The sequence below is a fragment of the Canis lupus genome, chromosome 13 (assembly GCF_011100685.1).
Source record: "Canis lupus familiaris isolate Mischka breed German Shepherd chromosome 13, alternate assembly UU_Cfam_GSD_1.0, whole genome shotgun sequence".
Classification (NCBI taxonomy): domain Eukaryota; kingdom Metazoa; phylum Chordata; class Mammalia; order Carnivora; family Canidae; genus Canis; species Canis lupus.
Window position 1 is genome coordinate 21,638,008 of NC_049234.1, and position 26,467 is coordinate 21,664,474.

Sequence of the window (26,467 nt, forward strand, 5' to 3'; positions counted from 1 at the left end):
GGACCGGGCCCTCAGTGCCTTGTCCTGGCCTTCTCTAAGATCTCAGGATGTTACATCCTGCAGAGATCAGTTGGATGTGGGTCTGGAATATTCAGATATATGTGCAAATGAAGTTGTAGAAAATACTTCCAATTTTAATTATCTACTGCTGTGTAATAAACCACCCCCAAACTTGGTAGTGCTTAACAATTACCATTCTATTATCATCTCTCACCATTCTGTGGGTTGACTGGATTACACTGGGTAGTTCTGCTCTATGTGACGTCAACTAGGGCTGCCATCACTTGGAGGGGCAATTAGCCTACAGCAGTCAAGGTGGCTCGCTCATATGGCTGTAGCCTGACTGGATGTTAGTGCATTTAATGATCACTAAATTTGAATTGCCATTATTATTTGCAGTCAGTAGTGCTATGGTTTTAGTACAAATATTTCTAATCACCCCATTTCTAGACACATTACACTTCCATGGCTCCATGTGAGTAACTATGTGACTAGTTCTGACCAATGAGTACTAAGTAAAAGTGATATATTACCGTCTGGCTGAACATTTCATTGTCTGTACAAGATCTTTTTTCTCTTGCTCAATAATTGGCAGAGTCTGATGAATGTGTTGACTGCTTTGTTAGCCTGAGTTCCTGAGTGACTGTGATGGTCAGAGCCTCCTTGCTGACCCCTTATGGACATGTAGCAAAAGCAAGAAATAAAGTAGTCTTAAGTTACTGAGATCGGGGAGTTATTTGTTACTGCAACATATTTTAGCCCATTCATACCAGTGCAATGCCATTTTTGTTGTTGTTCAGTCTTGCAATGAACAATATTATTATGGTCTCATTAAAGGTGGTACACAATAAAAGCATTCAAATTCTTACGGACAAGAAAAAATAGCCATCATAGAAGGACCAACTTCACTACAGAGGGTTCACGATACACAGGGCCATTTAAAATATGTTTGTACTTCCCACTGGGTTCCTTTCATTACTCATAAATATCCGCACAACAAAGAGGCCATTTCTTTCTATCCCTTTACCAAGCTTTACTCATGCTCTTGGAATTTATCACTACCTGATATATTTCATATTTACTTATTGATATATTTCATATTTAATTATCTAGTTCTAAAATAAGCTGTGTATCCCAGACCCTAAAACAGTGTATGAAACAAAGTAGACAATTTTTTTAATTTAATGCAGGTATACATATACATATATATATAATAAAATGTTCACTGCGCTTTCTTCTGGGTGGTAAAACTGAACACTATCTATCCATTTTTCTAATGTATTTATTTTTGCTTATCCATCCTCTCAACAAATATGTTTTATTTATGGGAATTTTCATTTTCAATGATTAATATGTATTATTTTCATATGAGAAATGATAATAATAGGTAACATTTACTGAGCGCTCACCGTGGGTCAAGCACTAAAGCTCAATACTTTACATGAATTATCTCAACCTCCCTGGGAGATAGGTCTAATCATTATCCCCATTTAGTATTCATAGATAAGGATACTAACATTTAGAGAAGTTAAATGAGCACAGGGGCTGGAATTCAAACCCCAGATCTCCGTGCAATGGCCAAATAACTAACCAGACAATGTATACCTCAGGATGCATACATAAGCTCATTATAAAGAATAAATAGGCACATTCACACATGTCTCATTGGAGGCTCACAAAAATCTTAAGAAGGTAAGCCAGCAGGCATTATTATCCCCACTTCAAAGACCAAGTCTTGGGCCCATATGACTGCATCTTGCCATCTGCCTCGTACCACATCTTTGCAACAGGTGCTTCCTCTCCCCTCCTCATAAGCCTTTTCCCCCACAATACTTGGCTATGCACATCTTTCCTTTGCATACCGAATGAAGACACAGCTCTGTTTCTCCACGGCAGCTTGAGGCTTTGTTGCTTATAAGCAAATCTGCATGGGGGTTAATATAAGCCAGAAGTTAAGAGACTTTGGGTTCTGGTCTTGGCACGGCCACCAACTGAGAGCCTCAGTTTTCCCACCTGTAAAATGAGCCAGTTGGAGAAACAGATTCAAAGGACCAGTGCAGAGCTAACGCTGTTCATGCTGGGAATCCAAAAGAGGACTGACCGGTGACGCTCTTCCTCACCAGATCAAAGCCCAAGCACCAGAGAAATAGAAGCCTGGAGCACAGGAAATGAAGCTCTTAGCAAAGATCATTCTAGGTAAACAGAAAACGTACGCAGTCTTGAACAGCATTGGTGCCCTACTACTGGATGAACCCTGACAAGAATGTACTTCATTCATTCACTCAATCAGCAATCACTTACTGGGCACCTATGTATAATACACCAGGCAGGTTTAAGCACATGAATACAGCAGCAAAGGAAACAAACTACGCACTTACAGGAAACTTACATTATAGTGGAAAGACAACAAATAAATGAATAAGCACATTGCACAGTATACGGTAACAAAGACCTTGCCAGGTGATAATTCTCTTCCAGGACATTGCAAAAGAGAGGGGCAAAGTCTGATAGGGCCCCTTTCAGATATGACTTTGGGCCTTATCTTCTGGTATAATAGCAAATGATGAAAAAGGGCACAGAAATAGCACTGGCCTTGCAGTTATGAGACCTGGAGTTAAATCATGGTTCTGGATGTAGACTGAGAACTTGGAAACTACTGCACACTGTGTACAGTAGCTACACCCTGCACAAGCTTCAGGAACCTGCTCTGTACAATGGGGGTAGTAGTACCCACCCTGCTTACCTTACAGGAATGAGGCAAGGATCAAACTAGACAACAAAATCAAATAAATAACAAGCTCTGGGGTTTCCGCACTCTGTAAACTTTCTGTTCTGAACAGATATGAAGCCCAGCTCCTGCTATAGACTCCTATAGACTCGAACACATCAGGTCCCAGCGTCCAAACTACCAAAGGCATGGGATTCTAGCTCAAAGCAGGAGACATTTTGTATCAAACCATGAGGTGAGGGGTCATAGACGTGGAAGGAAACAGCGTCTGTCTAGCAAGCTTCCTTTTGTCCTTCCACTTGCAGGTATTCGGCAAAGCGATCTGAATGTTCCAAAAGGTCACACTCTGCCTTGCTTTCTTATATGTTTTGTCAGTAGGGGCTGTTCTAGGCTACAGTTGGTAAATTGATATTTAATAGCTTTCATTTCTCTTATCAGTCTTATAATGGAAAAATTAAATAAATGTAACATGTGGAAGGATATATACTGAAATTATAAACAGTACCTGGTTGGACTGCTGATAATCATTTTCTTTTTCTTGTATGCTTCTCTGTATTTTGTGCTTTCTTTTCTCATTCATATAAAAATATTTATCTAGGGATCAGACAGCTGGAAGGGGCCATCCTGCAATTCACATCTTAATTCCAAATCTTTCTGCTCTGCCACCTTTCCTTTGGGTTTATAAACCAGTGTGGATTTGTTGTCATTAGATTAGGGGCTCCTCAGGGATAATGCTGTGTTTTTTATTCCTTCTCCTCCTGCAATTGCTAAATTTGCAAGACTTCCTAGACAGGCCTGGTTCTCATCCAGTTATGAACAGAAGTTGCTTTCTCCTTGCTAGGCATCTATAAAACACCATAATAGACTCTGGTCCTTCCTTGGTTTCAAAGCCTCTAGATAAAGATTTGAATCCAGGTTCTACTAATTACTGGCTGGGTGAGTTTAGAGAAGCTTCTTAACCTCTCTGAACTGCAGTTTTGTCATTTATAAGATGAGGGAGACAATACTCACAGAGTAGGTGGTTGTAAGGATTTGGCAAGATAATGCATACAAGGGATGCTTGGGTGGCTCAGCGGTTGAGTGTCTGCCTTAGGCTCAGGGTGAGATCCCAGAGTCCCAGGATCGAGTCCTGCATCTGGCTCCCTGTGAGGAGCCTGCTTTTCCCTCTATGTCTCTGCCTCTCTCTCTCTCTCTGTCTCTGTCTCTCATGAATAAATAAATAAAATCTTAAAAAAAAAAAAAAAGAACTCTGGCTCAGGCCTCTGATGAACCCAGCTTAAATCCTTGTTCCCTGCATGCCTCAGGCAAGTGATGACATTTCTCTGAGCCTCAATTTCCTCACCTGTAAAACAGGAATAATAGTATGACTTACCTTAACAGTGATTCTCAAAATGGGATCCAAGGACCTTGGAGGTCCCCAAGACCTTTTTGGGGCTCCTCAAACTCAACTTCATAATAGGGCATATTACTTGCCCTTTTCTCTCTCACACCCTCACAAGTATATTGTCGTTTATAAAGGCTGTAGGACCTGTAACATCTCACAAGAGACCCCTCCCGGGACCCCTCCCTCTCTCTCACAAGAGACCCCTCCCGGGACCTGGACTTGTTTTATACGCAGTTAAAACAAACCAAACAAAACAAAAACGAAATCATCTTCATAATAGGGCATATTACTTGCCCTTTTCTCTCTCACACCCTCACAAGTATATTGTCGTTTATAGAGGCTGTAGGACCTGTAATGGTGTCGCTATTCTGGTGGCTAATGGAAAGTGTGCCTGCAAATTTCTGTGTTTTAATTTTTTCAATTTCATTTCTAATATGGCAAATATCAATAGGCATGTAACTCACATAGACGAAAGCTTTTTGGGGTCCTCAGTAATTATAAGAGTTTAAAGGGACTTGAAACAAAACATTTTGAGAATCACTGCCAGGCCAGGTAGCATTGTTGTAAAGATTATATGGCAACTGGCATATGCATACAAAGCACTTAATAAACATTATTCTTATAATTATTGATTCCAAAGCTCCTGAATCATATTAGGGTCTATCTACTCCACCTATACGTAAAGCAAACAAATCATACCACTTAATGCAAGGTCACCCTGGTTTTATTCACTGCTGTTTATGTAGTGAAAGTTTAGTCCGTGCTAAACTTTGAACAATTCACAGGCACTGCAACACATCAGAAACCTCCATGGTGTCCATGACATAGAAGACATGGGAACCCAAAGGACAGTGAGAGGACTACCCTGCTCGGCTCAAAACCCTGACCCTTCCCACCCTGTTAACCTCTCACCCAGCTGGACGCAAATGGGAACAAGGTGGAGGCACCAGGAACCTCACTTACAGAAAATCCTCCTAAGTGATTGGCCATCAAGAGGAGGCGCAGCCTCAAAATGGGAATCGTTTCCTTAAGGTTTCGGTAATTTCCATGGAAACAAACTGAGAACTATACTTACTTTTAAGGGGGATGGAGGTGGGCAGTGGAATGACCTAGAAGAGTGAAGGGCAAGTGAGAGCAAGACCTGAAAGAGCCGAGAATAAGCAATATAAAATTATTAAAGTTGGTGGGGGATAACCCCCCCCCCTTTTTTTTCTTTTACTCTTCTGGCACACCCTTGAGGGAAGAGATCTAAAGAGATCTAAAGAGATCTAAAACAGTCTTCCAAGATTCTCATGTTGACAGCAAATACATTGGGATCTTAGAAGTCATCAAATGAGTCCTGAGAAAGATGCCAGGCGATCTGGGTCACGGCCATCAAGGAAGTTGTCAATGAATCCGTTAAGAGCTGCATCATCAGTTCGCCTCTGGGGTCCGTGAACCCCTCACAAGAGACCTGGACCCGCTTTTATGCGCTGTTATTAAAACAAAACAAAACAGAAAACGAACCGACAGACCCTACATGAGCAATAAGCGAACAAACAGGTGCAGACCAGTAAGAAAATTTTGCATATGAGCTATTTTTATTGTCAAAACTTCTGGAGACCCAACGGGGCTACGTTAGAGAAACCGGAGCCCCTAGGGGAGCCCCTCGGAAAACCTCCCGCCCAGTCTCCTCTCCCCAGCCTAAGAAACCAAAGTGTCAGAAGGTCAGCCGATGGTGGGCCACGCGGCCACCACCAGGGCAGCGTCCCCACCCCAGGGCCCCCGCCCGCCTCCGGCCGCTCCGCCGCGCTCGGCCACCTGTTGCTGCCCCGGCGCCCGGAGCTGAGTCGCAAACCGCCGCTAGAGTTCGTTCTAATTCCCCGGAGCTGAGGCTGGCCGGGAAGCCCCGACGCTCCGCGCCTGCTAATCCTGGGGCGGGCGGGGACTCCGCAGAGCCTCCCAGCCCCCGGCTCCCTTTGTGTCCTCGCCGCGCTCAGACTGTCAGGAGGAGACCCCGGCCACATCCCTTGGCCCCCGCCCCGCTCGCGCGCGCTCGCGCCCAACTCCCACCGGGCAAGGCAAAGGCTGCCGCAGCGAGCGGCCCTTGGAGGGGCAACGGGTCCGTCCGGGCAGGAGTGCGAGGCGCAGACAGGTTGCCCCGTGAGATTCCGAAGCGTCCCCCGGATCCCGAATTCCTCAGGGCTCCTTAGCGCAGCGCTGGGGCAGGAACGCCGCGCCCAGAGCGCAAGTTCGCGGCACCGAGGCCGCGGGCGAAGGGCAGCGAGATCCGGGCCCGCCTTTACTCCAAGACGCCCGCGGGGAGCCGTGCTGGGGCCGGGGCCGGGGCCGGGGCCGGGGCTGGGGGGGCGCTTAGGGACCTGTCCCCGCCGGGAACGCCAAGGTCCCAGCTCCGCAAGCGACCCGCCCTGCTTCCGAGGGACTCCCTCCCCGGGCGAGCGCCGCAGGGGCGTGCATTTCTTCGAGTCTGAGAATCCCAGCGAACGCCGGCCCGGCAGGAGTTTAAGTCCGCTCCCGGGGCGCCTGTTTGTTTATTGGCGCTTAAGGGGAAAAAAGTTTGAGGATCTTTAACCAACCTCAGACCTGGCGCAAGCGCAAACCTCCGAATCTCCCCAGCAAAAGTCCTCTCGTTTCAAGTCGTTATATAAGTGGGGGGGCCCCCCTCTGTCACCCTCCCTACCCGAAGCCCTCTTATTACTATTCCAGGAGCAAAACGTATCTCGCTTTAAAAAAAAATTTATTTTTATTTTTATTTTTATTTTATTTTTTTTGGTTGTTATCTCCCGGAGCCCAAAGACGCGAGAAAGCGCAGGCGGCGCCCTGGGCGCGCGGGGCGGCCCCACCCGCGCGCGCGGCCCCCGGCGCGGGGAGAGGGACGCGGGGTCTGGGGTGCCAGCCGGCTGGGGGCCAGCAGCCGCGCCCCGCGGTCCCTCTGTCTGCCACTCCACGTGGTCAGGATCAACAGTTTGTTGAGCTCATCAGTGACACCTTGAACTTTTCATAAAGAAAATGGGTATTGCACCGGGAGGGTTTGGCCGCGGCCGCCGGGCCGGGTCGTGCTTAATATTCAATGATCTCGCTCGCGCCTCCCCCTCCTCCCCTCGCAGAAATTCCACCGAGTCCGTTACTGGGCTCAGACTTTTAAGTTAATTTACTGCCCCCCCCCCCCCAACCACCACGACCGACCTCGGCTAGTAACCAGCGCCTCCGGGGCCAGCCCCCCCCACCCCCAGCTCCCGCCTGAAAATGACATTTCGCCGGCGTCTCCGGAGGGGGCTGAATTTCACTTTGTAACTTTCTGCGGAACCCGAGCCCGGGTGGCAGCTCGGGTGGTGGTATCGTATGCAAATACGCATGCTGACGTTACAGATCATGTGGGTTTTGGCGTAGATTCCCCACTGATCGAGACATTTTTTTTTCCCCTTTTTTTTTCCCTTCTTTTTTTTTTTTTTTTTTTTTTTCCCCTTTTTAAAATTTTTTGGCCGCTGTTCCCCGTCTCCGGGGGCTTCTCCTGTCCGTCTGTCTGGCAGGCCGGCCGTGCCCCTCTTTCCCACGGAGCCCGGCGCCCGGTGGGGAGTGGGGAGTGGGTGGGGGGAGCCAGCAGAGTTCCATTTTGGAACGCCCGTGCCGCGTCTCCGCGCTCCCAGCCCGGGTCCCCGCGTCCCCGGCCCCGGCGCAGGTAAGAAACTTCGCCTCGGCGCCCGGCACCCCCCGCCCGGCGCCGCCAGCCCCGAGCCCCGCACGCCGGGCGCCGGCCACTCCAGCGCAACTTTCCCACCGCCGCCGCCGCCGCCGCCGCGGCTCCCGAAAACGTGTTGTTAATGGGACTTGGCCGGGGCTTGTGATTGGAAAGGGGGGGGCGGGGGAGGAGGTGCGGGGGGGCGGGGGGAGGGTGCGAGCCCTTTTGCAGGGTGGGAGGAAAGAAGAGGATCCGGAGCTGGCGGTGGGGGGTGGGGGTAGCGTGGGGGGGGGGGCGGGGGGAGATTTTTTTTTTTTTTTAAGAGTTTTGATGACAAGTTTGGATAAACGCGAGCCGGAGCGAGGAGGAGGAGGAGGAGGAGGAAAAACATGTCTACGTTTCCCTATGTCGACATAAGCCACAAAAAAATATGGCGTCCGCTTTCGACAGGGCGTTACGTAGACCCGACTCTGTTTTTATTTATTTATTTATTTCGCGGCCGTCTCCCTCCCTCCGGGCCCGGGCGCGGCGCTTTGTGCAGGCGGGGCAGGTCCCGCGGGGCCTCCGGCGGGACGGGGCCGGGGCCGGGGCCGGGGGGGGGCCGGGGCCGGGCCGGGCCGGCGGGTTCGGCAGGCGCGGGGCTGCGTGTGCGAGCCGCCCGCCCGCCCGCCCTCCCCCGCGCTCCCCGCGCTCCCCTCTTCTCCCCTCTCCCGGTGACGATTCGCCGTCCTGTGGTGGCAGGAAGCATGACGCCGTGGGCTGAGCTGCCTCTGCTCTCGGCGCCGCCGGTGGCTGCGGGCGGCCGCGCGAGCTACCTGCCGGGGGCAGGGCGGGAGCGGCCGGCTCAGGTGGCGGGGCGCCCGCGAGTGGGGGAGGGGAGGGAGCGGAGGGCAGGGCAGGGGAGCGGAGGGGGGGTAGGGGAGGGCGGGGGGGGGGGCCGGGGGCCGCGGTCCGCCGCCGCCGGCCGGCCCACGCCCGCCTCTGCCCGCCGATGCGCCCACGCTCGCCCCCGGAGCGGCAGCTGGCGCTGGCGTCCGCCCCACGAGAGAGCGGCTCATCTTTGTTGGTGTTGCGGCGTCTTTGTGGCCTCCCCGGGACTTGGTGTCCTCGCCCCTGCAAACTTGCCCTCTCCCCCCGCCCTCCCTCTGCAGGAGGCTGCGGAGACGGAGAGGAGCGGAAAGTTGGGAGCCAGTGAGCATCCCAGGACGGTCCCCTCGGCCCCGCAGCCTGCGGAGCGCTCTCTCTCTCTCTCTCTCTCTCTCTCTCTCTCTCTCTCTCTCTCTCTCTCTCTCTCGGTGCTCGTCAAGGCTGGGGAGAAAACTTGGGGAAGCCAAGTTGTGATTTGCTCCGGCTTCCACCTGATTGATCGGCTTCAAAGCCAGTGGGGTCTCTGCCTTCCAGTTTGGGGACTGCCTTTTGTTTGTCCGGGCGGTGGGGAGCAGAGGTGGGGGGACGCTGACTTTCCCTGGACCCATCCCCTGGGAGAGAGGCATTGGCCTGCGGACCCCTGGCGTCCTCTGAGTCTTGCCAGGCCCTAGAGTTCTTCCCCTACCTGATGCATCTTGGGTCAAGTCAGCAGCAGGCCCCGTTGGGCAGGATTTGGAGGGGCAGGAATCCCTCCCCTTAATCCCTTGGGTAGCTCAGACCTCCCACACTTACCCTGTTAACCCCCCCCCCTCACACACACACATACACACACACACACACACACACACTCCTTTATGTAGAGCAGAAATTAATGCCTGTTGAAGTGAAGGGGTGAGCTTCTGAGAGCCCTTCAAGATTTCAGTCAAAAGGTGATTTTCTATTTATGAGGGCCCTGAGTTTAAGCAGTTCAGTCCCAGGGCAGCAATGTCAAGACGCATTTGGATGACAACCAAGTGGAATAAATATCTTGTAAAATGGCATGTTTAAAAGTAAAAATAGATTAATGGAGCCCTCAAGTGCTTGAATGGAACTAACATAAAGGTTTTGATTCAACTTTAAAGGGAAAATTATATAAAGCTGTATATACACACTTCTTCTTTTCCGGAGGGGGGGGGGGGAGAAGCACTCGACAAGATTGAAATGCACCTGACAGTAACTGGACCCGTGATCTGTGGGAATCTTGTTGGTGTTGAAAAGCCATGCTTTGATTGTTCTTGTGTGCACATGTGCCTTCTGGCTAGGTTTGATGTCAGTGAGGTTCCACCTGAAGTTAACAGCTTCTTAAGGGGAATTTCAGAAGCCAAGGATTCAGGGTAAATGTGATACATGAACCAATCCCCATTGAGAGGAAAAGATCAAAATGACAGGGTTTGTTGGTACTCGAGAAAGGTATTCTCCGGATGTAAATGCGGTGCATCTTGACCTGCAGAAAGGGAACCCCTCTCAACTGTCTCCTCTACACCAGGGCCGTGTGATTGAGTGGGATGCCACGCGTTTGACAAAAAGAATAAGGACAATGTTTGATAATGGTTGCTGACATTTACTGTTTTAGTACGCCAGCACGATGCTTTATATTCTACAGGCTTTATGAGTTAATTCCCACCAAAAGCCCGTGAGATAAGTACTGTGATTATCCGCAGTTTACAGTTGAAGAAACCGGAGGCTCAGAAGGGTGAAGAAATTTGTCCCAAGCTGCAGAGTAAAAAAAATGAAGTCAGTGTGCCAAGCCAGGCCTTATTTCAATACCCTCCGTATGGCAGCTCTGGGGTATGGGGAGTCCTCATTATACGAAAAAGTAAAGGGACAGGTGCAGGTATGAAAAAGAAGGAACAGTGACCACTGCCTGGGGGTCCGAACTCCAGAACTTTCCTGGGCTTCACTCCCTTACTCGTTAATTTAGCAGCTATGTGTTGATTTATTTGTTCATTCAGCCGCTATAATAATCATCCTAATAAGAGTGCAGTCATTAAACATTTTTATATGCCAAGATCCCTTGTAAGTGCTTATGATTATTTTGTCTTCCTGACAACCCTGTGGGGTAAGTACTGTCACCCTCTTTTATAGATGAGGAAGCAGAGGCACAGATAGGTTCTGCAGCCTGCCCAAGACCAGTTAGTAAGCGGAGCGCCAGACCCCAAAATGCGCACACTTTGTGCCCCAGTGCACCGCTCTAGACATTATCGAAGTACTGGTGGCATAAAGCTCCCCCAACCTCAATGCAAAACACTGCTCCAGGCCCTAGGAGAGGCTGGCAGGATCCGGACCCCCTACCCCCTAGGAATCTGAGCTGCAGGACAGGCCAAATCAAGCAGGATTAACTAAGTGCTGTAATTGAGAAAAGCAACTGCTGTGGGAGCGTCATTACTGTGCTCCGAGGGAATCGTGGAGGATTTCCTAAAGGGGGTAGCATCTCAACTGACCCATGGAATGACAAGGAACAATGTCTGGAGGTGTGTCGGATATGATTGCATTCAGCTGGTAGCAGCAGAAATCCTAACTACCGGCCGCTTAACGGGAGGGGGGCTTACTTGTTTGGGACAGGGAGAAAGGAGAGTGGGGGTGATGCCTCCACTGTCCTGGGGACCCAGGCTCTGCCTCTCCACTATGCCATCCTTCTTAGGTATAGGCCTTTGGCCCCAGGTCTGTGTTCTTGAGGGGAGAAGGTGGTTGCTGTGTCTCCAGGCTTCACATCTCCATCCCAGGGAAGAGAGAGCAGGATGAGTGAGGCTTAGAACATTTACCTGTATGGCTTCACTGTTTCATCTGGGAAGAGCTGCCTCTCCGGGACTTGTGTCCCTAGGTCATCGACCAGAGCTGTGCCACCCGGCCACCCAGGGAGGGACAATCATGCATTTGGGGGGTAGGCACATTGCTGCCCTGAGCAAATTGGGGTGAACGGTGGAATGGTTGTTGAGTTGGTGCATAAAGAATGGCCTAAGAGGAGAAGAGGAAGACAGGTGTTCCTGGTGAAGGCAAAACTGTGTCCTGGGAGCTGTGCGTATTCTGAGGAGGTAGAGAAGGGGATGCAGGGAAGGTTCTGCGAAGAGATGGTGCCAGATTTGGGGATGGACGTGAAGGAGGTTGGCTTTTAATCCATAGGTACTGGGGAGCTACGGTTGGTTTCTAAGAAGGGACAGTAGTGTGTCTTGTGCTGACTAATCAGCTTGGTTCTTACTTCAAATGAGTTCTGGAAAGTTTTGGACAGGGGCCCAGTTTTACCTTAGGGCGGAAAGAAGAGAGTACAATAAGAAAGGGAGGGAGATGGGGAGATTTCTTTTAGGTCTTGCCAATAGGAATCCAAAGTTAACCTGATGTTAGTCAACTATTACTAGCTCTCCCTTGTCGTATCTCAGCAGAACTGAAAACCGTGGAGGTAGGTACCATTATTCCCCCGAGCACCCCACTTGGCCTCTCTCCTGACCATCGGATACCTGGGTCCTACCTGCATCAGCAGAATAACTTTGGCCATGACCCTTCACTTTTGCTCTATTTTTTTAAGGATTTATTAGAGAGAGAGAGAGAGAGAGAGAGCTTCAGTGTGTAAGCTGGGGTGGGGGTGAGGAAAGGGGGGAGAGAATCCCAAGCAGACCCCCTACTGAGCACAGAGTCCAAAGCAGGGTTCGTTCCCCTGATCCTGAGATCATGACCTGAGCTGAACTCGAGAGTCAGACGCCTAACGGATAGAGCCACCCAGGCCCCCTGCTTCACCTTTGCTTTAAATCAAGGGGATGACATCAGAGGCCCTTCTGTTAGGTTTTCCCCACTCTGGATCCTCCAGCAAGGACTGACATCCCTGATTCTCTGCTCAGTTTATTAGCTTTATGACTTTGAGCTGTTACTTATCTCTCGAGACCTCAATTTCCTCATCCCGAAAATGAAGATTGTTCTAATAGCTGGGTGTTAGAACCCCCACCAGTATTAGGGGTTATTGTGCACCTTGAGAAGAAATTTATGAAAGAAAGGGCTTAGCACAGCACCTAACACTGTGTTCAGGACACACCTCCTATTGTCACCATCATCACCACCAGCATCATCATGGTCACTGCCCCATGACCTCTGGCATGTGACCTTATTGTATCCTTGAGGTGCAAAGTGATTAACATACATGGATCTTTATCATTGATTCCAAGACCAGACTGTCCCCATCTCATTGTGTCCTCCTCCCTCCCCTGCCATGTGCATACGCACTGGTTGGTGGCAGGTCTGAGCAACCACTGAAATGGAAAGCCTTCCCGGAATATCGCAGTGAGACCCTGGTGCAGTATTCAGGTACTGTAATGTGCTGTGTCATGGTCAAATCCAGACAGCGCAGTTCTAAAAGGATGCTTGGCTACTCACATGCTCCTGTGGTAGCAATCAAGTAGACTTTGCTTTTAGTATTGACAAGGTAGTTTCATTTTTTAACTGAAAAAGAAAAATCCCCCCTGATTCCCCTCCCCCACCATTCTGGAAGGCCCCCACCCTACATGGAACAGGTTGTGATTTTAAGAGCATCCACCCACAATCTATTTCCTGTTTCTATGCTTATAGTCATGCGTTTTTGAGAGGGCTTGGTTGGCAATGGTGTGAGTGTACCTGTGCGAGTGTAGACCCCTGAGGAGAAAGATGGTCCTGACAACAGTATGTTGTCTTTAAAAGTTTAAAGTGGAATATAAAAAGGCCCCCAAACACTGGTTCTGGCTGACACCTGTCCCTACCCCCCCCCCCCCCCCGTGAACAATTTACCATTTAAAAGCCACAGTTCCCACACATTCTTCCTCCTTTTGCCCCCCCCCCCCCAGCCCACTAGTACTAGAAACACTTAGTGGAGATTAAATCTTATTACACAGTGTTTCACTGCAATAGTAGTTACCACAGAGAATCTGCAGTGAATGAAGTGCCTGTACGATTGATCCACGGGGGGATCGATGTTAAGGAGTATGATCTGGGCATTCACTCTGGTATAAGAGATTTGTGGTATGTTTTGGGGGCACACGGGCTTGGTCTGGGACAGAAAAGTGAGAACTATATTATGGGTTTACTTTGGGGTTTAAAGCCATGCTGGGTTTACCCTACAGGGGAAAACCAGCAAAATCCTGGGAACCATTTGCTGTCAACTTCTTTCTGTGTGGGGAGTAGATTCATGTCACCCCAGGGCCTCAGAGAGTAGCCAAGTCGAGTTAGCTCCTCCTTTGGGAGGGAACTGTCCCTGTGGGGGGCCCAGGACAGACTCTGGGAGAGAGAAGAAGCCCACTGTTGAGAAGGGAATAGGGAAGGCATGAACAAGACTTCCTGGGCTATAGGTTCTCGGTGGCCTGGTTGGGTGGCTGCAACTGCAGCTTTAGACTCCAGAACACCTGCAGAAGACCGAGAAAGGGCCAGAAGTCTAAAGCGAGGAAGCAGCATGCACTCATGCATTCATGGGCTGTGCAAACACGATGCTGTACATCAGCGCTGCAGAAAGACTCAAGAAAAACCCTCCTTGGTGGGGCTGACATTCATCCCCGCCCCCCAGCTGTCTTGCCCCTCACCCCTTGCCTCATCTACCCTGACTGGTGAGATGGCACTAAGCTCCCTGTGCACCCAGACAACACCGCAAACACATGGTGTTGCCACCCGAGGAACAGCAACACTCCCCCAAACTGAACGCCTGCTATGTACCGGGCACTCTGCTAAACACTTTCCTTTCACTGTGTCGCTCAGTGTGACCATGAGGGGTGCTGCCAGAGAAGGAGGGTAGCCCCATTGCAAAGACAGGAAACCAAAGCTCAGAAAGGTTAGGTGCTTGCTGGAGGCCACAGAGAGGAGGGAGCCAAGTCAGGATTCGAACTCACATCAGTCTGGTCCCAAGGCTCATGTTCGTCGCTGTCCCCAGGTCTTTCTGAAGTCTTCTGGAGGTGCCCTGCCCCAGGATGGAAGTATGATGAGAAGGGGCAGCTTTAGAACCATGTTTCTGGGCAGTCTGATTGCTTTTTTGCTAGAGGGGTGTAAGGGTGTGGGTGTGCATGCGTGCATGAGTATGTGTGTGTGTGTGTGTGTGTGTGTGTGTAAGTTTAGTCAAAACAGAAGAGCTTTCCAAAATCCATGCTTCTAATCCCTAGTCCTCCAACTACCCCACCACCACCACCCACCCCAAGAGAGACAACTCTAAAGCCTCCATCAGTGTCTAAGAGAACATTCTTCAGAGGGCACTGCACCCTTTCCACCCTCTCCTTGGCTGTAGGGAGAAGGAGTCCCGGGGGGACTGCACTCCTGGGGACCATGGAGAATCTGGGTGCTACTTTCGGGATGCTGAACGACCTTGCCAGCCAATGGGGGAAGGAGATGGAGGGAGCGGGCGTTGGGAGGGTGGAGATGGCTGTGTTGCTGTTTTTATACAATAAAAGAGGATCATTGTAATTGGGAGCCCTTGAATCATAACACGTCTGCCTATGGCTCTCTCCAGCTGCAGAGCCATTTAGTTAAATAGCGCACAGAAAACTCCTTTCAGCTGATAATACTTTCCCGCTGTTCTTAAAATACAAGACTGAGCCGAACTGCTGTAACGACAAAGCCATCTCAGGCTCCCCCAGCCCCCGGGTGTACCCAGAGCCCCCACGGAATCTCCCGAGCCTGCGGAGGAGGACATTTAGAAATTATTTTCATTTGTGCTGCACCCTTGCCTTTTTGGAAACAGCTCCTTTAAGATATTTGCACACAGTCTGGTCGGAGCTGGATGTCATAGCCAAGTTGTTGGGTGGGGGGGGGGGGGGGGGGCGGTGGCCCGGAAGGGGCAGAGAGAGGCCAGAATGCTGGTAGGGATAAGGTGTGTTTTTGCTTTTTTGTGGAGGGCACTGGGAAGTGGGGAGATATGCACTGCCCCCCTGGCCAAGAAATTTAGGGGAAGGGACGGGGGTGGCTCCAGGCAGCAGCGGAGAGAAGCACAGATCCTCACGGAACCTCCCCTAGCAGAGCTGCTGAGGGTTGGCCGTCCTGTAGAAAGGCCTGTTACCCTCTTCTGAGGAACTTTGTGTCACAGGATTAATTGCGAGCACGCAGGGAACGTCTGCCAGAGCCACACAGCTCAGGAGAGCTGAAGAGTTCACATTGTCTCCAAGAGCAAGGGCTCTTGGGCACACAGAGCCACAGGGTAGAGACCATTTGGATCACGCCGTGGGCTAATGGTAGGCATCCCAAAGACGGAGGGCTGTACTCGGCACTGTGAAATCGAACAGGGCCTGACTTCAGCACTTTCAGAAATGGGATTTATGAGTCTTCTGGTGCAAAGTCTAATGCCCTCTGGGATCTCTGGAGGAACAGGTCGGGGAGCAGGGGATGAATCTCATAGCAGCATGTGCAATAGCAGGATCAAGGGATGTTCTAGCTGGAAGGAACCTTAGGGAGCACCTAGCCCAATGTAGGGAAACTGAGCCCCAGAGAGGTAAGCAAATTTGCCCAAGATTACACGATCACATGGCAATATATCACTCTTCCTCGTCTATACGGTCTAGCTTGCAGCTCTTGTTTCCTTGGGCCTTCCCTAACCTCTTCTTTGCCCACTTCTTTCCCTCCGTCCAATCAGCACACACTTAGCACCTGCCAGAGGAGGAAAGTGGCGTCCCTGTCCCTGCGCACTGGATGTCCTCCGTCATTGGCACTTAGCAACCACAGTGGTCATCATGCTGACACTGTAGGCACAGTGCTGAGCACTATTTGTGGGTTAGTTCGTGAAAGTCCCAGAGATAGAAGAAGTCTTATCTCTTTAACAGGTGAGGAAGAGTGGAGCGGGAAGCCCCTTGCCCAGGGTTTCTGGGAGCCAGGCAGCCTTCCCTGGCACCCGGTGCTCTCCACACTGGGCCACGGGCAGCCTCTCCCGCCCTGCGTGCACCTGTGGCCCCCCCGGCCCTGATGACAACGAATGGCCCAGTGGCCAGCCGCCGCCAAGGGTGACACAAGGATGCACGTGCATTTGGGGCTTGGCATAGGGCTTTCTCATGCGTAGTTCCTCCCCCCCACACACCAATTTCTGGAATACCAACTGTGTGTAGGCACCTCACACCATCACATCGTCACAGCAGAGCCCAGGTGAGTGACCCTGCGGAGCGGGTAGTGTGAGGACAGAGGCAGGATGCAACGCAGGTCTATGGAATCCAAGAGTGGAGCAGTTTTATCCACCTCAGGCATGCTGTAGCCATCACTGGCTGATTGGGAGTCCTCTGTGGACAGGGACAGGTCACTTAGGGACACAGGATCACCAGGGGCTGCCCAGGTTAGTTTCCCTGAAGTCCCCCTAACATTAAAGGAATTTGAGGCACTTCAGGCAACTTTCAACTGAGCAGCAGGTACTTGAGCATATATAGAAGTACCGATTATAATATATAGGGTGCTGGGTGCCAGGCCCTGTGCAGCTCTGGACGTGGTGTTAGCATTAGCCTATATTTGAAATGAACTGAAGGTGTGACGGGCACACCTTAAAACTCACCCATTTATAAAGTGTACGATTAATTGATTTTTAGTGTATTTACATTTGTATAGCCATCACAACAATCTAATTTTAGAACATTTCCATCATCTCAAAAAGAGATACTGTGCCCATTAGCCGTCATGGCCCAGCCCTCTCTGCAGCCCCCTTCCCCAAGCCTAGGCCATCTGTTCTACTTTCTGCCTCTACAGATCTCCCATATTGGAGAAACCATATAATATGTGGTCTTTCCTATTTAATGTCTTTCATTTAGCATAGGGTCCTGGAGGCTCATCCGTGTTACAGTGCATCAGTACTTCATTGTTTTCATGGCTCAATCGTATTCCGTTGTGTGGCTGTGTCTGCAAGGGCTGCCGTAACAGAATGCCACAGACGGGGTGGCTTCAACAACAGACATTTATTTTCCCATAGTTCTGGAGGCTGGACATTCAAGATCAAAGTGTAAGCACATTCGATTGCTTCTGAGGCCGCTCTCCTTGGCTTGCGGATGGCTGCCTTCTCACATGGCCTCACGTGGCCTTCCCTGGTGTCCTTCCATGTGTCCAAATTTCCTCTGATGAGGACACCTGTCAGATTGGGTTAGGGCCCACATTAATGGCTTCATTCTAACTTTATTGCCTCTTTAAAGACCCTGTCTCCAAATATAGTCACATTCGAGGGCACTAGGGATAGAGCTTCAATGTATGAATTGGGGAGGGAATACAGTTCAGCCCCTATTTCGTTTATCCATTCACCTGTCAGCAGTCGGGTTTCCACATCCATTCCACAGCATTGTAATGCTGCTGTGAACATTTGTGTGTTTTCACTTCCCGTGGGAAGACCCCCAGGAGTGGAATTGCCGGGTTAGATGGTCACTGCATGTTTCACTTTCTGAGAAGCTGCCACACTGTTCTCCACTGTGGCAGCACCATTTCACATTCCCACCAGCAGGGTACGAGGGTTCTGATTTCTTGACATCTTTGCCAACCCTTGGCATGGTCGTAAGCCCTATTTTACAGGAAAGGAAACTGACCACAGGTTGGGGAAGGGCAGTCATGTGGCTAGAGGGCAGAGGAGCAGGATTCACACGCCAGCCTGACCAGCACACTACCCAGGACCTGGACCGGGGGAAGCAAGTGAGGTGTTGAGTGTGCAAAATTTAAGATGATGCTGGTTGTCAGGCTGTGGCAAGTGTGAGGTCCGCACCTGAGAGGGAGTGCCCCCTTCAACTTTGTGTCCTGGGGAGAGTGTGTACATTTGTTGTTCTACACAGCTGCCCTAGCTGGACTTGCAAGGGTGGAACCCTGCTCTCAGGGTCACTGTGTGAATTACAAGAGATAACATCTGTAAAATACTTAGCACAGCACCTGACACTTAGGCAGTGCCCTAGAAATGCTGGCTCATACTGTTTTGTTATCACTGACGTATCTCTGACCTTCTGTACTGTGAGGCTGCCTCTGAGTCACTATAGTTTGAGGGATATCCTCATGCTTGGATCTATGACTAGGTGCCACACCCCTACCCCACAGAAGGGGCCATCACCCAGTGAACATGATGTGGCCTGGGATGAAGGAACTGGCCATCCAGGCTCTCCTCAGACCTGCTTAGCCAGTCTGGGGGTAGTGGGTCCTGTCCACAGAGTCCAGCACCAGCTCTGCTGGAGCTTCTGGTCTCCCCTGGCTGGGCTGTAGACACGCTGTGTCTGGCTCTGCTACCTCCAAAGCCAGGGTGTGATTCTTGTGCTCTCAGATGTGTGAAAATACCTGATGGATAATGCTTGAGGCCAAGGTGAGCCAGAGAAGGGTGGCTTCGGGACCTTTCTGCTGAATTGACAGTCCCCTGGTTTTCCCCAGCTGGGAGAAAGGGCCCTGGTTATAACCAGATCAGCCTACTGCTCTTTCAGGGTTGGGAGGGGGTGTACTGACTGACCCTGGTAGGCAATTCGTGGAATCAACGTCAAGGTTTCCAGATATAGAAAATACGTGCCAGTTACAGAAATGATAGAAATGTGTGCTTCTGAAACACCAATTTCATGTTGTTTCATTATCCTCCTAAAATCCTCCCCATGTCACTGGTTGTCCAGGAGTCACAAACCCGAATGCTTTCGGGGGCTTTGCAGGTTGTATACAAGAGTGAAGTGGTGAAGTATAGGGCGGTAGGAAGTGGTGAGGAGGTCAAAGTGGAAAGCATCAGCCCAGTGGAAAGTGGGATGAATATGCCCAGTCTAAAGGCATTCAAAAACAATTTTATTTTCCACATGCTTTTCTAAGTCCATTCTAATGAGGACTGCCACTTAATAACTTCGAACTTGTAGGATCAAGTTCACACATCCCTGACCCTAGCGTGGTGGCTCTTTGAGAGCTGGCCTCCACCTACCAGGCACATTCTGCTGTAACCAGTTGCCCCCCTGTCCAATGCCCCACACTTCAGCCCCGCAAGACTGATCCCTAAACCTCATGTGCCATCCTCTCTTCTTGTTCCTTTCCACACATAGATCCTTTTCTCTGGAAAGACTCATCCCCCAAACTTAGCAAGACCTACTTATTCCTGCTAGAGAGATAACTTGTTCCCTCCTCCAAGAGGCTAGTGTGCCATGGAAATAATGTCTTAGAAATCTTAGTACATGGAATTTTATATGTTTGCATGTCTGTCTCCCTAAAAACTATGAGTCACCCCTGCACCCCAAGGGAGCGTTTACTATTTGTCTCTGTGTTCCCAGCACCAGCACAAGGCTGGCCCACTTCATAGGTTCAAAATGAATGTCATGTTACTGGATTGTTATATGGATGAGTAAAGGACCTTTTCACCCGAGACTGTTTGGGAGCCTGTGCTCCAGGTCAGAACAAGTTAGCAAAATGCTTTGCTGCCCGCTGCTGCCCCTGGTGGCAGGTCCCGGGCCGTCCCTGGACCATTTTGTCACAGGAAGCAGTAGAGGAAGCTTCCGTCCCGTCCCAAGTTGGTTGTGTCCCAGATTCAGGATCTTTTGGCCAAACTCCCTGCCTCACTGGCTCAGCCCCACTGCTTTGTCTGGACCTCTGGCCTGTGTGTGCAGGCTGGACCCACTTCCTCCCTCTGGCTGGTCTGTACCCTCTGTATCCTCTTGGAAACACTGTCTTCACCTTCCCATATGGCATCTATGGCAATATCACAGGTGGTGGTGCATGGTCTTTCCACTACTTCCAATATTAAACTGCCTTTTTTTTTTTTTTTTTGCCAAGTCTGAACTTGAGATCAAACTCTATTGTAAAACAGGTAATAGAGAGGAAGGAAACAAACTGAATGCCTGCTACATGCCAACCATTGAACCAAGCATGTTATATACTCTACCTTGTTTTAAATTATTTAATTCTCCCAAAGACCCCACGTGGTAGGCGTTTTTATACCTATTTTATGGATGAGGAAATGGAAGTTTCAAGAAATTAACTTGCCTGAGTTATACAGGAAATGGCCAAGCTGCGATTGAAAGCTGGGTCTGAGTGACATCAGACCCCAGGGACTTGCCACATCACAATGCTGGAGTGTTAAGAGCTGGTGTTGGGACGCCTGGCTGGCTCAATTGGAAGAATGTGCAACTCTTGATCTCAGAGTCGTGGGTTTGAGCCACATGTTGAGTACAGAGATTACAAAAAAAAAAAAAAAAATCTCTTTGTTAAGTGGCTTAGCAAATAGGATACCAGGGACACTAGTTCTGCATTTCCTTCCAGAGTTGAAGATTTTGCTTATGAAAAGCTGCACAGGTAAAATTACTAACAGGAGCATTTTTTTTTCCTTTCCAAGGTGCTTCTTGGCATGAATGCAGCTTTTCATTCTTGCCCTCTTGCAGTTTTGTCGCCAAATCCCATCCCCCTCCCTGAGGGAAGAAAAAAATACCTGTCACAAGAGAGATGGCCACATTTGCTAAATCTTCATAATCTTGCTGGGCCATCTTATGTCACGGGAAAATAGTCTCACTGAGATTTCAGTCTGTTGTGTGTGTGGTGGAGAATAACTGGCTATTCTGACAAACATGCATGATCTGTCCGGAATGGCACTGAATAAAGATACATGAGTAGTCAAGTTAGGCTAACCTATGATGCTGTGACAAGCAAACCCCAATATCCTACTGCCTTAATAAAGCAAGGTTTCTCTCTTGCTCTTAGGAAGCTCACTGAAGGCCAGCAGCTCATCAGGGTGGCTTTCTTCCAAACTGGGACTTAGGGATCCAGGCGGCTTTGATTTGGTAGCCACATCATTTGAAACAATTGGCTTTCAGGCTGCAGGAGCATAGGAAAAGAAAATTAAAGGGCCACAAATGCACTCTTTAAAGGTATCCCCTCAACTCATAGGACCTCACCTAAGTCTAGGATGCTGGAAAGCCAGGGTATTGGGGGCATCAAGAGGTAGGGAGCGGCATGTGAATGTTTGGTGGAGTATTAGATATACCTATCCCATGAAGCCCAGGACTGGCTGTGATACTTCAGCAAATCATTGTTCCTCTCAGCCTTGCCAAGTATCAGGGAGTAAAGAGGATCGGTGGCAAAGCCCCGACTTGAACAGAGCTTCCCGACACGTATGCCATTTGGGGCTCTAAGGACAGTGCTCAGTTGTCTCACCCGGTGGGATGTGGAGTGCTCCTGATACACGGAAAGACCACCGAACATTAAAAAGAAGAAATTTTTGCAACATATTTACCTTTCTTATATTTCGTACAGTACAATTTGGTTTTACATTGAACATCCAGTGCGGCATAAAGAAAATGAACATGAGTGAGCCCATAGTTACGGCCATGTGCTCACCATGATGCTGAGCCCAAGAGTCACTCCGACAGCCCCCATTTACTTCAAACATGCAATGTGCTAGGCAGATTCTCAGCTGTATGTGGATTAATGTACGTACCCCACCCAATTCCCCTAGGAGGTCCTTACTCTTACTTTCCTCCTGAGAGAGGCCTGATTATCAGCATGTAAAAGATAAGGAAACTCTGAGGCTCTGGGAAGTGACACAGCTAGGAAAGGACAGAGGCCAGCTTCACAGGCCGATCTAGCTGATTCTCCACCCAACACTCAATTTGCAAGGTTGGGAGTACGTTGAGGGATGCAGGAAAGGCCAGGGATTAAGTGGCGGTGCCATTCACGCAGGTCATTGAATGCTCTGGGGGTATTCAGCAATGCCTCTCCATTCCAAGGTGCACCAGAAGTGTTATGGATGCTGGACACTGTTTATCCATACAGGAAATAGTCAAGTACCTACTTTGCATCAGACACCATGCTAAATATTGGGGATACTACAGTGGTGGATGAGATACTGCTTCAATCTGGACCTATTCATTTCTCTGTGGGACTTTCCAGATTTAAAAAAAAAAAAACCTTTGAAAGAGAACCTTCAGAACCTTGATCATTCCTGCCCAGGAATGACCATGTATTTAAGTTTTGGCTTCAGAAACAAGGCACGTGTCACCTGGGCTCTGCTTGGAAAGTGAAACCCTCTTCAACCAGTTGATCCTTTGATTAACCAGCCCAGCGGCTGCTCTAGATCCTGTCTTCAGTCAGCCAACCAAAAATAAAGCCAACATTTGAGATTACCTAGTCCAAGCCTCTGAGGGTTTGTAGTAGAGGAAGCCTGGGCTCTCTCTAGGTTGTGAAATGTTCCAGGCCCTTCTCCTTCTTTAAAATGTTTCAATATCAAAGCTTGCTCCAGAACAACAGATTTTACCAATGATACAAAAAGTGTTGCTCCCTCTTCTGCAACTTCCATTCAGGAAGTGTTAAGGATACAGTGTTTTACTCTCATAGGCACTTGACACCTCTGACCAATACGCCTTTTCACTACCCCAGGTGCTCAGGGCAAGAGACCTGACAGCCCCATCTCCCCCCTAACCCCCAGATTTGAGGGAGTGGTTAAAGCAGCAGCCATTCTTCCCTCCATCACAGAGAAGGTAAAGGACACGTATAACATCAGATTTCTAGCAGTGAAACCTGGGCTACAACCCTGTGCTTTTTGCTTGTGTTTCACTCTGTGTGTGTGTGTGTGTGTGGTTTTCTTGCTTGTTTTTCAGTATTTTTTGCCAAGTTCTCTGGCAAAGCTAATCATTTTAGACTTCCAGGGTTGGGTGGTGTTGGTGGGAGAGAGAGATTCCTACGTATGTCTATCTATTAAGTGGTTCTGAGAACTTCACATTTTTTCACTCAGGGCTTAAATTATGGAGTTTGGTCCCCAGAAAGTCATAGTGTGACTCGGTTATCTCCTGGGAGGGGAAGACTTGGTTTTAGTGACCCTGATAATCCAGTGAGGGAGCCTGCGGGTCTCGATGTTCCAGACTGACTGTGAGAAGCTTTCTGTCTAGGTGACCGGGCTGGATCCCGAGGTGTGGGCAGCCTCCCTCATTCTGAAATCCTGGAGGAATCTTGTCCTCCTGCCGCCCACCAACCTTTGCTTTGCATGAATAACAGGCATTTGAATTTACTTATGGGAAAAACAAAATGCCTTTGACTCCTCTAGCTCATCCAGTGTAACTAGAGTCCGTGTGTCTTGCAGGTCAGATGACCTTGACCACAGAAGACACCAGCCAGCATTATGCCTCTCATCCTGGCTCCATGCCATCCCACCCTCCTCTCCTGTCTTGGGTTCACATGGTCATGGTACCCGGGATGGTGGTGGCCTCTAGCTTTCCTGCTCTGCTAGGCACCCTCCAAGAGAAGCTGGTGCCAAGCCTCCAACCCCTCCTGGGAGGGGTGGTAAGTGTGTCCCGGACAGCACAGTGGAGCTCCAAGCTGTAGTGGCCACCCCTCGTGCAGAGTAGTTGCTCAGTAAATATTTGTGGAATTTCTGAAGCAGGCAGCACCAGTGAACCCACAGTGACCTGTATCTGGGACACAAGCTGTTGGAGATTTGGCACATGGGTCATTTGTTCTGGCAACTAATGAAACATCTTTGCACCATGTGCTATCAGTAACCCTAAGTGCAGGTTAACAGCAAAAGCTTGCATGAGTCAAGAGAATAGCTAGTGGTCACTTAAGAGCCAAGTCTTCTCCCAAAGGAGCAGAGAGAGCAGTGGCGGCTGGGGAGGCAGAGTGGGAGGGACAGAGGAAGAAAACATATTAAACTGCGAGAGCAAAAGAACAAAGAATACAGGTTTCCTCCCCCCAGGTGAAGACCAGGGGAGAGGCTTGCCTGAAAGACTTGTAAAAACAAAAGAAAAACCTGCCACTGGAAGTCCTATCATGTGTAGACAGGTGTTCACACACACACACACACACACACACACACACACACACACACACACAGCTGAACCATAGTACAGCTAAAAAGTATAGTATTTTTGAGTCTTTTGCTTGACAGGACATGGGTATTGTGCGCAACTTTAATAGAAAACATGCATTGAACTAATAGTTTTTTAAGTTCCGAGTTATACTCAACTCTGCAAATCCAGACATTCAATGAATGAAGAGACTATGTTGTGTTTGTTCAAAATTACAATCCATGAGAAAATTCTTAATCCTAGGTTTGCAGAGAGGCACTGTTTATAGCTAATTACCTACTTCATTATGGGTACCTATAATAAAACTCTCAGGGTATAGTGGGCAAAGTATCGTTTTTAACAAAAATAATTACTTGAGTTAAATATATTCCTGCAAATTTCCCATAATACCCCTTTTTGTGAAATGAGTTTTATAGGTTGGGATCTTTCCTCTCACGCAGGATTTTGACACGGAGCTCATATTTGGGGACTCTGGGAACACAGGGGAATGTTTCCATTTCAGAAGAGAACTCTAGAAACTAAGGAAGCAGAGATGTTTGGTGTCCTCCCCGCACCCCTCAAACGCAGCTTTGGAGGAAGATGGCTATCAGTTCTGGACAGTCGTCTTTCCCTTCAGATGAGTCGACATGGAATTTTTCCACTATTCTGGAATGAACGTGTGGCCTGAAATTCCATGCACAGATGCGGATCAAGAGGCCTGGGGTCACCCAGCTCAGCCACCCACACTACCTGCTGACTTAGGGCAGGTCATTCTTTCCCTCACGAGCCTCAGTTTCCCTCCTTGTAAAGCGGGGGTGGCCTAACAACCTTCAAGTCACTTTTCTCCTCCGCAGTCTGCAGGGTAGGGTCTATCCGCTCCAGGTTGCCAGGACTTGTGCAGGTAGGGCTACCTGTCAGAAGCCAGCTGCCACCCTGACTCCCTTGCCGCAGCCTGTTGACTCAGATCTTTCTGGAAGCCTTGTACAAAAGAACTCGACTTTCCACCGAAATGGCCCATGGAACTATGGTGACGTTTCCTTGGAAAACCCACGTGGTGTTGAGCAAGCAGCCTGCTCCACGCAGCTGCTGATAGTCCAAACTCCCAAGGCAGTGGGTCTGCAACTGATTTACAGGGAAGCATCCAGAAGGGGCGGCTATGGGGGGCGGGGGGCGGGGTGCTGGCAGGTTCTCAGGTCCTGGGTGCCTGGCTGGAAAAATTAATGGGCCTTCTCCGTGAGGGGGGCAAAGCTGGCCCGGCCTGCCCTTCCACCCCTCCTCCTCTGGAATGCCGTGTTTATTTACGGCTCTGTGGATCCCTGTTTCTCTTGGGAAATCACTTCTCCCAGGGCTGGGGGAAGCTGGCAGGATGTGTCCAAAGAAGGCTCCCTTCCCCCGCAGCTAGAGCTTTTGGGAGACCAGGGGGTGGCAGCGGGAGATGCTTTAGGAGGAGAGGAGGAAGTGGGCCTGCAGGTGGTGTTGGGGACTTCTGAGTGGTCAGCGGGAATCGACACCCTCTCCTTCCCCCCCTTTTCCGTTCTGAGCCTCGAAGGAGGGTGGGGCCTTAAAAGTGAAAGCAGCCAAGCAAAAGCAGCAGGATTTCCCTTTCCCTTCCCCCACCCCACCCCAGCAAACAACCCCAAAACATGACGCCAGGAGCAGAGGTGCGAGGGCTCTTAGGTTAGTAGGTGGTGTGAGCCAGACTTGGTGGTTTTTACCATCTGGCGTCTTTCTATTCAAGGCTGTGATGGTGGCTCCGGGCCCACCTCACATTCAGTGCTTCTAGTCGCTTCCTCCAGAGACTCCCTTCTCGGCTCTGCTGTTCCCTCCACTGGGAAGCCTTCCCTGAACTGGCCTCCACCCCCTGCCCCTCTAGGCCAGGGTTGCTCTATCTCAGCACCGCCAACCTTTGGGGTCAGATTTTTCTTTGTCGCAGGGGCTCTTTTGTGCCTGGAAAGGTGTGTAGTGGCTTCCCTGGTCCTCGTCTACCAGATGCCAGTACCAGACGCCAGTGGCACCTTTCCTCCAGCTCCTGGGACCCAAAGCACCCCCAGATGCTGCCAAATGCTTCCTGCAGGGCGAGACCGCGCCCTCCCTCTGAGAGCCATGGCGGGGGG

General features: G+C 49.9%; 1 protein-coding gene across 2 annotated transcripts in view; it reads left to right on the forward strand.

Moving 5' to 3' along the window:
• The first annotated feature begins 7,270 nt into the window (after positions 1 to 7,270).
• ZHX2 (zinc fingers and homeoboxes 2) overlaps positions 7,271 to 26,467 on the forward strand; it is a 161,732-nt gene continuing 142,535 nt past the window's right edge. The window contains exon 1 of one of the 2 annotated variants that reach the window (XM_038555428.1): positions 7,271 to 7,791. The gene's annotated coding sequence lies outside the window, so the exon portion shown is untranslated. The remainder of the gene's footprint in view (positions 7,792 to 26,467) is intronic. The other variant, XM_038555427.1, reaches the window with a different exon arrangement.